This window comes from Mesoplodon mirus (genome assembly GCF_964341445.2).
Source record: "Mesoplodon mirus genome assembly, contig: SUPER_14_unloc_5, whole genome shotgun sequence".
In the NCBI taxonomy this organism is placed as follows: domain Eukaryota; kingdom Metazoa; phylum Chordata; class Mammalia; order Artiodactyla; family Ziphiidae; genus Mesoplodon; species Mesoplodon mirus.
In genome coordinates, this window is record NW_028295698.1 from 497,548 (window position 1) to 508,651 (window position 11,104).

Here is an 11,104-nt window from a genome sequence, read left to right on the forward strand (position 1 = left end):
AATACTTATCACAGGCTATGGAATTTATTCCCAGCTCACTCATAAAGCCCATTCTTCACTTTGGAACTCATTCTTGTTAAAGACCAATGTATCTGTGTCCAAAAATTTTCCATGCTGTTTTTAAAGAGACAGCATTCTTCCCTAGCCTCTACATTTTGACTCCTGCTTGGCAGGGGGAGTGGAGGAACATATTAGGCAGCACAAATGCCTGAGAAGGATCCAGTGCATAGGTCTTCATGCTTTTTTTTAACCCCACTGATTCTTAGACCCTTTTTTTTTTTTTTTCCCCGTACGCGGGCCTCTCACTGTTGTGGCCTCTCCCGTTGCGGAGCACAGGCTCCGGACGCGCAGGCTCAGCGGCCATGGCTCACGGGCCCAGCCGCTCCGCGGCATATGGGATCCTCCCAGACCGGGGCACGAACCCGCATCCCCTGCATCGGCAGGCGGACTCTCAACCACTGCGCCACCAGGGAGGCCGACCCTTTTTTAAAATTAATTAATTGTTGGTTGCATTGGGTCTTGGTTGCTGCATATGGGCTTTTCTCTCGTTGTGGTGAGTGGGAGCAGCTCTTCGTTGTGGTGCGCAGGCTTCTCAGTGCAGTGGCTTCTCTTGTTTCAGAGCACGGTCTCTAGGAACGCGGGCTTCAGTAGTTGTGGCACGTGGGCTCAGTAGTTGTGGCTCACGGGCTTAGTTGCTCTGCGGCATGTGGGATCTTCCCGGACCAGGGCTCGAACCTGTGTCCCCTGCACTGGCAGGCAGATTATTAACCACTGTGCCACCGGGGCAGTCCCGGTTTTTAGCCCCTTTCATATCCTCCTCAGCACTAACCCCCTTGGTGTGCTGCCGCCTCGGGTGCAGCCTTTCAACTTAAGCCAAACTGTACTTTCCAGTCCTTTTCCTGTATCTGATACCTGACTTGTAAAAGCTGTTTCGCTTCTCTGACTTGGTTCAAACTTAACCTGGGATTCAGAATTGTAGAGAATCCTAGAAATCAAACTGAGTTCACCTGTGCATGCATTTCTTGAGCCCTGACTAACTGCTAGGCACTGTTAAAGCTGTGAGCACAGCAAAATGCTTGTCTTTATTGATACTGTGTTATGGTAGGAATGACATGTAATTTTTGAAAGATGATTGAAATAGTATGTCCGAGTAGTCATTTGGTTTTAAATGGGTTTCATTAATGCTAAGTATTTGGGAGTTTAACAGACCATCTCTTGGTTTCTGTTAGTATATAAACCAGAGAACTTCATTTGTCGTGCGAAAGATAAGCTGAACCATCCTGAGGTTCATTAAAGTCCCTTACTGTGTCTTAAGTGTAAAATCTTGAATCTTTGAACAAAGCTTTCACGTGTCCACATCTCTGAATTCTCTGTCCCTCTAGAAGAAAACAATCAAAGTGAGTTGAGGGCCGTTCAAGACAGAGGATCACGTGAAGAGCTTTCCTGCTGGCAAATCTGGCAACAAATTGCAAATGACTTAACCAGATGCCAAGACTCCATGATAAATAGTTGTCAGTTCCACAAACAAGGTGATTCCCCCTGCCAGATTGGGGCAGGACTCTATTCAAATTTCTGAAGATGAGAACCGTATATTAAATGATAAAGCAGGTGATCCCAGTAGTCCTGGAAATCCAAGGTTTGCAACTTTGAGAGCCCAGGATTCTTGGAGGAAAACTTCATTGGCTGAGTCACAGAATTATCAGAATAGACACCAGCAAATTTCCATGAAAAATAAACTGTGTCAGTGTAAAGAGGATGTTGACACCATCAGTTGGATTTCACATCACCTTGATGCTCATGGAGTACACAAGGGTCAAAAACCTTACGGCTACAGTGATTATAGAAAAGATAGCACGAGGGTTTCAACACTGGATCAGAATACTATGATTCACACGGGACAAAAACCTTACCAGTGTAATGAATGTAAAGAAACCTTCACCGATCTCTCCACCTTTGATCTTCACCAGCAATTACACTCAAAAGAGAAGTCTCATACGTGCAGTGAGTGTGGAAAAGGCTTCCGTTACAGCTCGGTTCTTCATATTCATCAGAGAGTTCACGTGGGAGGAGAACACAGTGAGTGTGATGAGTGTGGCAAGGAGTTCAGTCAGAGCTCCCAGCTGCAGACTCCTCAGAAAGTCCACACTGTAGAGAAACCATTCAAATGTGGGGAATGTGGGAAAGGCTTCAGTCGTAGGTCAGCACTTAACTATTCATTGTAAAGTCCACACGGGAGAGAAACCTTATAATTGTGAGGAGTGTGGGAGGGCCTTCAGTCAGGCCTCTCACCTTCAGGACCATCAGAGAGTCCACACTGGGGAGAAAGCATTCAAATGTGACACATGTGATAAGAGCTTCAGTCGGAATTCACACCTTCAGTCCCATCAGAGAGTCCATACGGGAGAGAAACCGTACAAATGTGAGGAGTGTGGGAAGGGCTTCATTTGTAGCTCAAATCTATACATTCATCAGAGGGTCCACACAGGAGAAAAACCCTACAAATGTGAGGAATGTGGGAAAGGCTTTAGTCGGCCTTCAAGTCTTCAGGCCCATCAGGGAGTCCACACTGGAGAGAAATCATACATACGTAATGTGTGTGGTAAAGGCTTTACTCTGAGTTCAAACCTTCAGGCACATCAAAGAGTCCATACAGGAGAGAAACCATACAACTGTAAGGAGTGTGGGAAGAGCTTCAGGAGGAACTCCCATTATCAAGTTCATCTGGTTGTCCACACAGGGGAGAAGCCCTATAAATGTGAGGTATGTGGGAAGGGCTTCCGTCAGAGTTCATATCTTCAAATCCATCAGAAGGCCCACAGTGTAGAGAAACCTTACAAGTGTGAGGAGTGTGGGCAGGGCTTCAATCAGAGTTCACGACTTCAGATCCACCAGCTGATCCATACCGGTGAGAAACCATACAAATGTGAAGAGTGTGGGAAGGGATTCAGTCGTAGAGCAGATCTTAAAATTCATTGCAGAATCCACACCGGAGAGAAACCGTATAATTGTGAGGAGTGTGGGAAAGTCTTCAGGCAGGCCTCAAATCTTCTGGCCCATGAGAGAGTCCACAGCAGAGAAAAACCATTCAAATGTGAAGAGTGTGGGAAGAGCTTTGGTCGGAGTTCACACCTTCAAGCCCATCAAAAAGTCCACACTGGAGAAAAGCCATACAAATGTGAGGAGTGTGGGAAGGGCTTCAAGTGGAGCCTGAACCTCGACATGCATCAGAGGGTCCACACAGGAGAGAAACCATATAAGTGTGGGGAGTGTGGGAAGCACTTCATTCAGGCCTCAAGTCTTCAGCTTCATCAAAGCGTCCACACTGGAGAGAAGCCGTACAGATGTGACAGATGCAGTAAGGTCTTCAGTCGGCCTTCACAGCTACAGTCTCATCAAAGAGTGCACACAGGGGAGAAGCCTTACAAGTGTGAGACCTGTGGTAAGAGCTTCAGTTGGCGCTCCAATCTTATAAGTCATCACAAAATGCATACTGGGGACACATTTTATGAAAGCAGCGAGAGTGGTAAGAACATCAAGGAACTGTCAGAGGATAGAAGTTCTACAAAATGTTGTTTTCAAAAAACTCACGTGCAACGTGAATTCTTGCAAGCGTCAGGTCTCATAGGAGAGAAAGTATTTTAACTTAGTTGGTGTTGAAGCAGTAGCTAAACAGATCCTAGTGTTCAGCAGAGCACACAGCAGAGATCCCTTCTGAGTGGTGCAGTAAGGGCTGCATTCAGAACTTTGACATTTATCAGATGTCACTTAGGAGATAGCACTTAGAAAGGAAAAGAGTTTGGTCTGGGCTTTAACAAAAGTGTAAGGATGAGCTAGTCAAAATTGATGTCCATGAGAATGTGCGCTCCATGAGGGCAGGGACTTGGCTGCTGAATGTACACAACCTTATCATTGACTAGTGCTTTTAGGTGTGCTCAGTACTTGTGTTTTAAATAAACCAAAAGGGGGAAATGTATAATATATGAAAGTTGTATCCAGATGGGGAAACCTGCAAAATAAAATTAATTCAGGACATGAACTTTTGTTGAAATACTGAAAACCACTGCAGAAAACCAATCTGCAATATATATTTTTTTAATTTATTTTTGGCTGCCTTGGGTCTTTATTGCTGCACGCAGGCTTTCTCTAGTTGCAGTGAGTGGGGGCTACTTTTCATTGCAGTGTGTGGGCTTCTCATTGCAGTGGCTTCTCTTTGTGGAGCACGGGCTCTAGGTGTGCAGGCTTCAGTAGTTGTGGCACGCGGCTGAGCTGCTGTGCAGCATGTGGGATCTTCCTGGACCAGGGCTCAAACCCGTGTCCCCTGCATTGGCAGGCAGATTCTTAACCACTACGCCACCAGGGAAGGGAAGCCCCCCAATCTTCAATATTAATATGCTATTAGCCTATCGCAACTGGCTCCTTGCCTCCCGCAGCCTCTGTTCTCAAGTTGGGTGGTTATTTGAGACCCCGTCTAGTTTTCCAAGGACTGTGTTCAGTAGAAATTGAACTACCTTGTGATTTTTTTTTTCTGATGGTACAGAGTGAAAAAACATGATTAACTTTGCAACAACAGTAACTGCATAGTATACAATTGATTTTTTGTCTGTCAATATTAAGGCAGGGTTTACTGTAACACTTTGAAAGTGTCACAAAAATTGTTTGTCCCTAGAAAAAAAAAATTTTAGTTGACCTTGAACTTACTGATTTCTAATTCTCTGCATTTTCATCCAGACTTTGGAATGTTTGCCTTCTAATTATTGTAGCATTTCTTCTAAAGTTCTCAGGTAGGGGCTATGCCATATTCTTCCCCCACATCCATGAGGCAAATACCCAGAAAACTTGTAGGAATCTGATAAAATTATCCAGTGTATTATTGAGACAAGACTGACATTTATGTGCTTTTCCCTATTGGTTGCAGTAAAGCATGGTTCCAGGAAAGGAGTATATATATCAGAATATATTAGATCTCTTTGATTTAGAAATCATATAATTGGAAGTTATTGATTGTGAGATTAAAATACCAAAAAGATGAACACCACATCAATGATGTCACTAAATTTTTTAATGGAAATTAGTGTACAGCTGTAAGAATTTGAGTTTTGATAGATTCCTATATTAATCTGAAGCCGGTGAAATGATGACAGGGACTTCCCTGGTGGTACAGTGGCTAAGAATTCGCCTGCCAATGCAGGGGACACGGGTTCGAGCCCTGGTCCAGGAAGATCCCACATGCTGTGGAGCAACTAAGCCCGTGTGCCACAACTACTGAGGCTGTGTGCCACAACAACTGAAGCCTACGTGCTTAGAGCCTGTGCTCCGCAACAAGAGAAGCCACTGCAATGAGAAGCCCGCACGCCGCAACGAAGAGTAGCCCACACTCACTGCAACTAGAGAAAGCCCGCACGCAGCAACGAAGACCCAATGCAGCCCAAAATAAATAAATTAAATAAAAAGTTTATTTTAAAAATTTATGACATATCATAATCGCAGGAGATACACAATATGGGCTTTGAGAGGTCACAGATTGTAGCCTTCATAGTATAATCAACCATAAATCTTTGTTAGTGTTTGTGTATGTGTGCATGTGCACACATGTATGTGTACATGCATAAGATCATGTGTAAAGGGATACTCTTCCAGAGTGGTTTTCCTAGGCAAGGAGCACTTTGTGATATTTTTCCATTTTATAACTTCATGTTATATTTTTTTCATTGAATAGTGGGTATTGCCAAAGCAGGAAATTATTTTAATAGAATTTGAAAAAGTATTAAATAATTATCCCTTGCAGTTAAGACCTCATATGATTGTTCTATATTGTCATAAGGCATATAAGATCAAAATTATGGTATGAACTCTGGAAGCCAATTTCAAAAACAAAACAGTTCTCAGATTATTTTGCATACACAGAAAAATTCATGAGTTTCAACAGTTGAAGCTTTATTATTTATGCTGTGCTTTAACTACAGATCCATTATAGGGAGAGGGAAAATCCTGGAGCTAGAAACAAAAGTGGATATACCTACATTGTGGAGGTTTAAAAAAAAAAGTTTCTCTTGTTGAAAAGATGCACATGAGGAGAGAACTGAGCATAATAGCAGAGGACCCTCTGGATGTGGCACCAGTAAGGACAAAGCAGGTTTGGATGGCATTCCATACGCAGACCAATGGTGGTATTTTTAATATAGTTGGTTAAAGGGCTTTATTTAGCAAGTTACAGTTGACCCTTGAACAATATGGGTTTGAACTGGGCAGGTCCACTTATATGCAGGGTTTTTTTTTTTTAATAGTAATTACTACAGTACTACATGATCTGTGGTTGGTTGAACCCATGGTTGCAGAATTGCAGATACAGAGGAACCACGGATATGGAAGTCTGACCATAAGTTATTTATACAGATCTGTCTACCCATCCATCCATCCGTCCACCCATCTGTAGAGAGAGAGAGGGAGTGAGTGCACGTGCTAGGTATTTACAGAAGTAGATATGGAAGTGAGAGGATATACAAACACACACGTGTATGTGATGTATATAAGCATGTATATCCACGTTTCTATTTCAGGGCTGGAGCAAGGAAAGTGTAGAATGATCCTGGAGAAAATTTACTGTGCCAGAAAGTAGGAAAGAGTGGTGGGACGTGTAAAAAGATCCAGCTTGAAGAGACTCACACTGGGTAAATCTGAGCAATTTGACCCTAAAATAAATAATTATCATACAGAATATGAATAAAAAAAAAGAGGAAGGGAGGGAAGGAAGGGCTCTCATAATAGAATGCCAAACCATAAACATATAGAAGGAATGACGTAATGTAAAAATCATTATTTACAACCATCATAGTAATGATAGGTTCTGGCAAGAGTAATCAATGAATTATAAAACTACTGGTTGAAAGTTTACAAGGAGCAGGATGCTACAAAACCCCAAATATCTCTCCACAAAGTATTGATCACAACAAGAAATACAGTAGGTATAAATTTGGTGAACACTACCTTAGCCAAGAGGTGAACATTATCAATAACAGAACAAACGAACGTTTTAGATCTCTGGGGTATGATATACTGAGAAGGACGCAACGTTGCTTCAGGATTATTTCTGACAGAAATAAACAGCCAGATCTTATCACAAGGAAGCATCCACGTTGAGAGTCTCCTGTTTCACAGTTATGACCACAGGGAGCATAACTGGCCAAAGGTCCCAGCTGCTGCTCTTAAATCCATCACCACGTTTGCCTGGAGGCCGGCCTTGCCCCTGATTGCTCCTAGTCAGCACAGCAGGGATCCTAAGGCAGGCCATTTCTTGGAGACCAGGATTCCTCTGTCCAGTGACCTTTTTTCAAGGACTCTGACAGCCTTGAAGGATTTTACGTAGATGACAAGGCAGTCTCGGATGATTTACCAAATCTTTCTTCCAAATCTTCACTCAGGGTCAGACTTGCACTATGCGCTGATAGTTCTGCCAGCCTTCCAGAGCTCCCTGCCATTTTCTCTCCGATGTTTCCCCTAATGAAATATTTGTTCATTAAAGTCTTTCTCAGCACTTTGCCGTCTAGTTCTTGGAGGACCAGGACAAACCCCAAACCCTAGAAGCATCCCTTTTTGGCTCTTTCTAGTAACCTTCCTTTCCATATGGTAGCCACTAATTTGTAATGGTGTAGATTCACTTAGCCTATTTTGTACTTGATATAAATGGAGTCATGTAATAGGTGCTATTTTGTGTTGGCTTCATTTGCTCCACAGTATATCCATGACATTTATCCATATTGATGGGAGTGGATACCGTTGATTCATTTTCATTGGTGGATATTATTGCAGTGTGTAAACATATCAAAATCTATTTATTAATCCCATTATTGGTGGGTATTGGGTACTTCCCCATTCTTGGCTATCACAGTTAGTGGTGATGTGAGCAATCTAGAATGTGCCTTGTGCACCTGTTTGAGGGATATTTCTATGGGTGGAACCAAAGGGTTATAGGGTATATGTTCAACTTTGGTAGATACAGTTGACCCTTGAAGAATGCATGGGCATGAGGGATGCATCTGAGTCTTTTATTCCATAGATGTTTTTAAAATCTCTCTCACTTTTGGCCCAAGAGTGCTGCGTTTGGGTTTACGGTGTTTCTTAACTTTGAAATAGTCCAATTTTTCAATTTTTTCTTTCACAGTTGGTGATTTTTTTGGTCTTAAGAAATTCTTCCTACTCCAAGGCAAAAAGGCTGTTATCTTACGTTTCTTTCCTAAAGCATCATTGTTTACTTTTCAAATTTAAGTCTGCAGATCTTCTGGAATTTATATTTTTATATCCTATGCAGTAATGATTAATATTTTTCCCATATGGATATCCAGCTGACTGAGAACCAATAGTTGACCCTTGGACAACATGGGTTTAAACTACACAAGTGCACTTATACGAGGATTTTTTTGAATAGTAAATACTGCACTACTACACGATCCAAGGTTGGTTCAATCCTCAGATGCAGAATTGCCGATTATGGAGAAACCATGTACGTACAGAGGACTGGCTATAAGTTATACTTGGATTTTCAACTTAGCAGAGGGTTGGCACCCCTAACCCCCTTGAACCCTAGTTCAAGGATCAACTGTATTAACAAGAGTTCTTCCCCCTCTCTGCTGCAGTGTTTTCTTTTCTTTCTTTTTTCTTTTGGCCGTGCTGCGTGGCTTGCAGGATCTCAGTTCCCTGACCAGGGATTGAACCAGGGTCACCACAGTGAAAGCGCCAAATCCTTACCACTAGACCACCAGGGAGCTCCCTGCAGTGTTTTCTTTTTACACGTTGTTATAATGTCTGTTTCAACATGGATTTTGATGTCTATTATCTTGTCTATCCTTGAGCAAACACCAGACTATCTTATATTGTAGATTTATAGTAAGGTTTAATGTGACTAATATCTTTCTTTTCATTCTTCTTTCAGATTGTCCCAGCTCTTCTTTTATTTTTTATTTTTATGTTTTTTTAGATGTTGGGGGTAGGAGTTTATTTACTTATTTTTGCTGTGTTGGGTCTTCGTTTCTGTGCGAGGGCTTTCTTTAGTTGTGGCAAGTGGGGGCCACTCCTCATCGTGGTGCGTGGGCCTCACTATCACGGCCTCTTGTTGGGGAGCACAGGCTCCAGACGCGCAGGCTCAGTACGTGGCTCACGGGCCTAGTTGCTCCGTGGCATGTGGGATCTTCCCAGACCAGGGCTCAAACCCGTGTCCCCTGCATTAGCAGGCAGATTCTCAACCACTGCGCCACCAGGGAAGCCCCCAGCTCTTCTTGTAGCTCTTTGCTTTCCCACATAATATTTGTAAACATCTCATCAATTTCCAAGGGAAAAAATGCTGATGTTTTTATTGGGGTTTGATTGAGCCTATAGATCATTTTGAGGATTACTGATATCTTTGTAATATTGAATCTTCAAGCCATGAATATCACTATTTTTAAGAATTTCTCTTGGAGAAAAATAAAAGTGGATCCCATGTAATAAAATGTACATAAATAGACTCCAAAATATTTAAAGGACCTACATGTGAAAGATAAGTCTAGAAAGTTAATTTTTAAAAGGTAGAAATATATTTTTTCACCTGAGGAGTTTCAGAAGCACAGATGTTAAGAAATTATTGGTTTATTATCTTATAATTAAAGATTTCTATTCCATGAAGAACACAATAGAAAAATTTTAGAAACACGTGCCCAATTAGGAAAGGATACTTGTAATTGGTAAAACTGAAAAGGTATTAATAATCAGAATATGTAATAGAAATGAGGAAGAAAAAGATAGCATCCACATTAGAAAATGGGGCAAAAGTTGTAAGTAGACACTTATAGATGAAGCTACCAAGCATTTGAAAAAAAGATCAAACTTATTAGAAATCAGAGAAATTTAACTAAAACAAGATACTACTATACATTTAATACACTAGCAAAACGGTGATGAGTCGTCCAAATGAAGGTAAGTGGTTGCACAAAAACCTGACGTGCAACTCTTTGGTAATCTGGACTGGTGTAGCCGTTCAGGAAGTCAATCTGGCTATATTATTAAAGTATACATATTTGCTATGAAATAATTTCACTCGGGTATGTGTTCCAAAGAAATTCTCAGATACGTCTATAAACAAATGTAAGAAGATGTTTATTTTATTATCATTGGCATGGCAGTTGGAAGAGTACAGGTAAAATGTGGGTGCAGAAAATGGAACTCTATGAAACAAATTAGATAGAGGGGTGAACGTTTTTTTTTGTTTGTTTGTTTTTCTGCGGTACGTGGGCCTCTCGCTGTTGTGGCCTCTCCCGCTGCGGAGCACAGGCTCCGGACGTGCAGGCTCAGCAGCCATGGCTCACGGGCCCAGCCGCTCCACGGCATGTGGGATTTTCCCAGACTGGGGCATGAACCCGCGTCCCCTGCATCGGCAGGCAGACTCTCAACCACTGTGCCACCAGGGAAGCCTGGATGGGTGAATCTTAAAAATATACTCCTGAATGAAGGAAATAAACACCAGAATGAATTTTATGACACAATATTATTTATATGAATTGAAAATATACACAAGTGCACATTTTGCACAAGAACACACCCAAAAGAAAACACATCAAACAAATTAGAATGGTAGCTTACGGGGTAGAGAAGGGAGTGGAGGGTGCCATAGGGAACAGGAGGTGAATAAATAAAACTTAATCATGTTACCGTATTTCATCATGCTATATCCAAGATTTCACTTTCCTTGTAGTGGAAAGAAATCCTGTGTGCTATGTTGGCTTAAGTCAGGAATAGTTCTTGGAGGATATTTTCCTGAAAGAATTTGGAACACATTTTTGAAAAAATCTTTGTTTATACTATGGATGATCTTTTTTTGTTTGTTTTGTTTGTTTCTTTAATTTCTGTTTTGTGGGTGTGTGTGGGATCTACTTTATTTTTGTATTTCATTCATCTGATCTTATATTTTTCCATCTGCCTTCTTCAGTTTTATTATTCATTTATTAATTTCCTGAAATGGATGTTTTCTGAATCAATTTTCAACTTCCTTTCTACTTTATTTGTTTTGTTTTGTTTTGTTTTTGTTTTCCTTGCTGTACGCGGGCCTCTCACTGTTGTGGCCTCTCCCGCTGCGGAG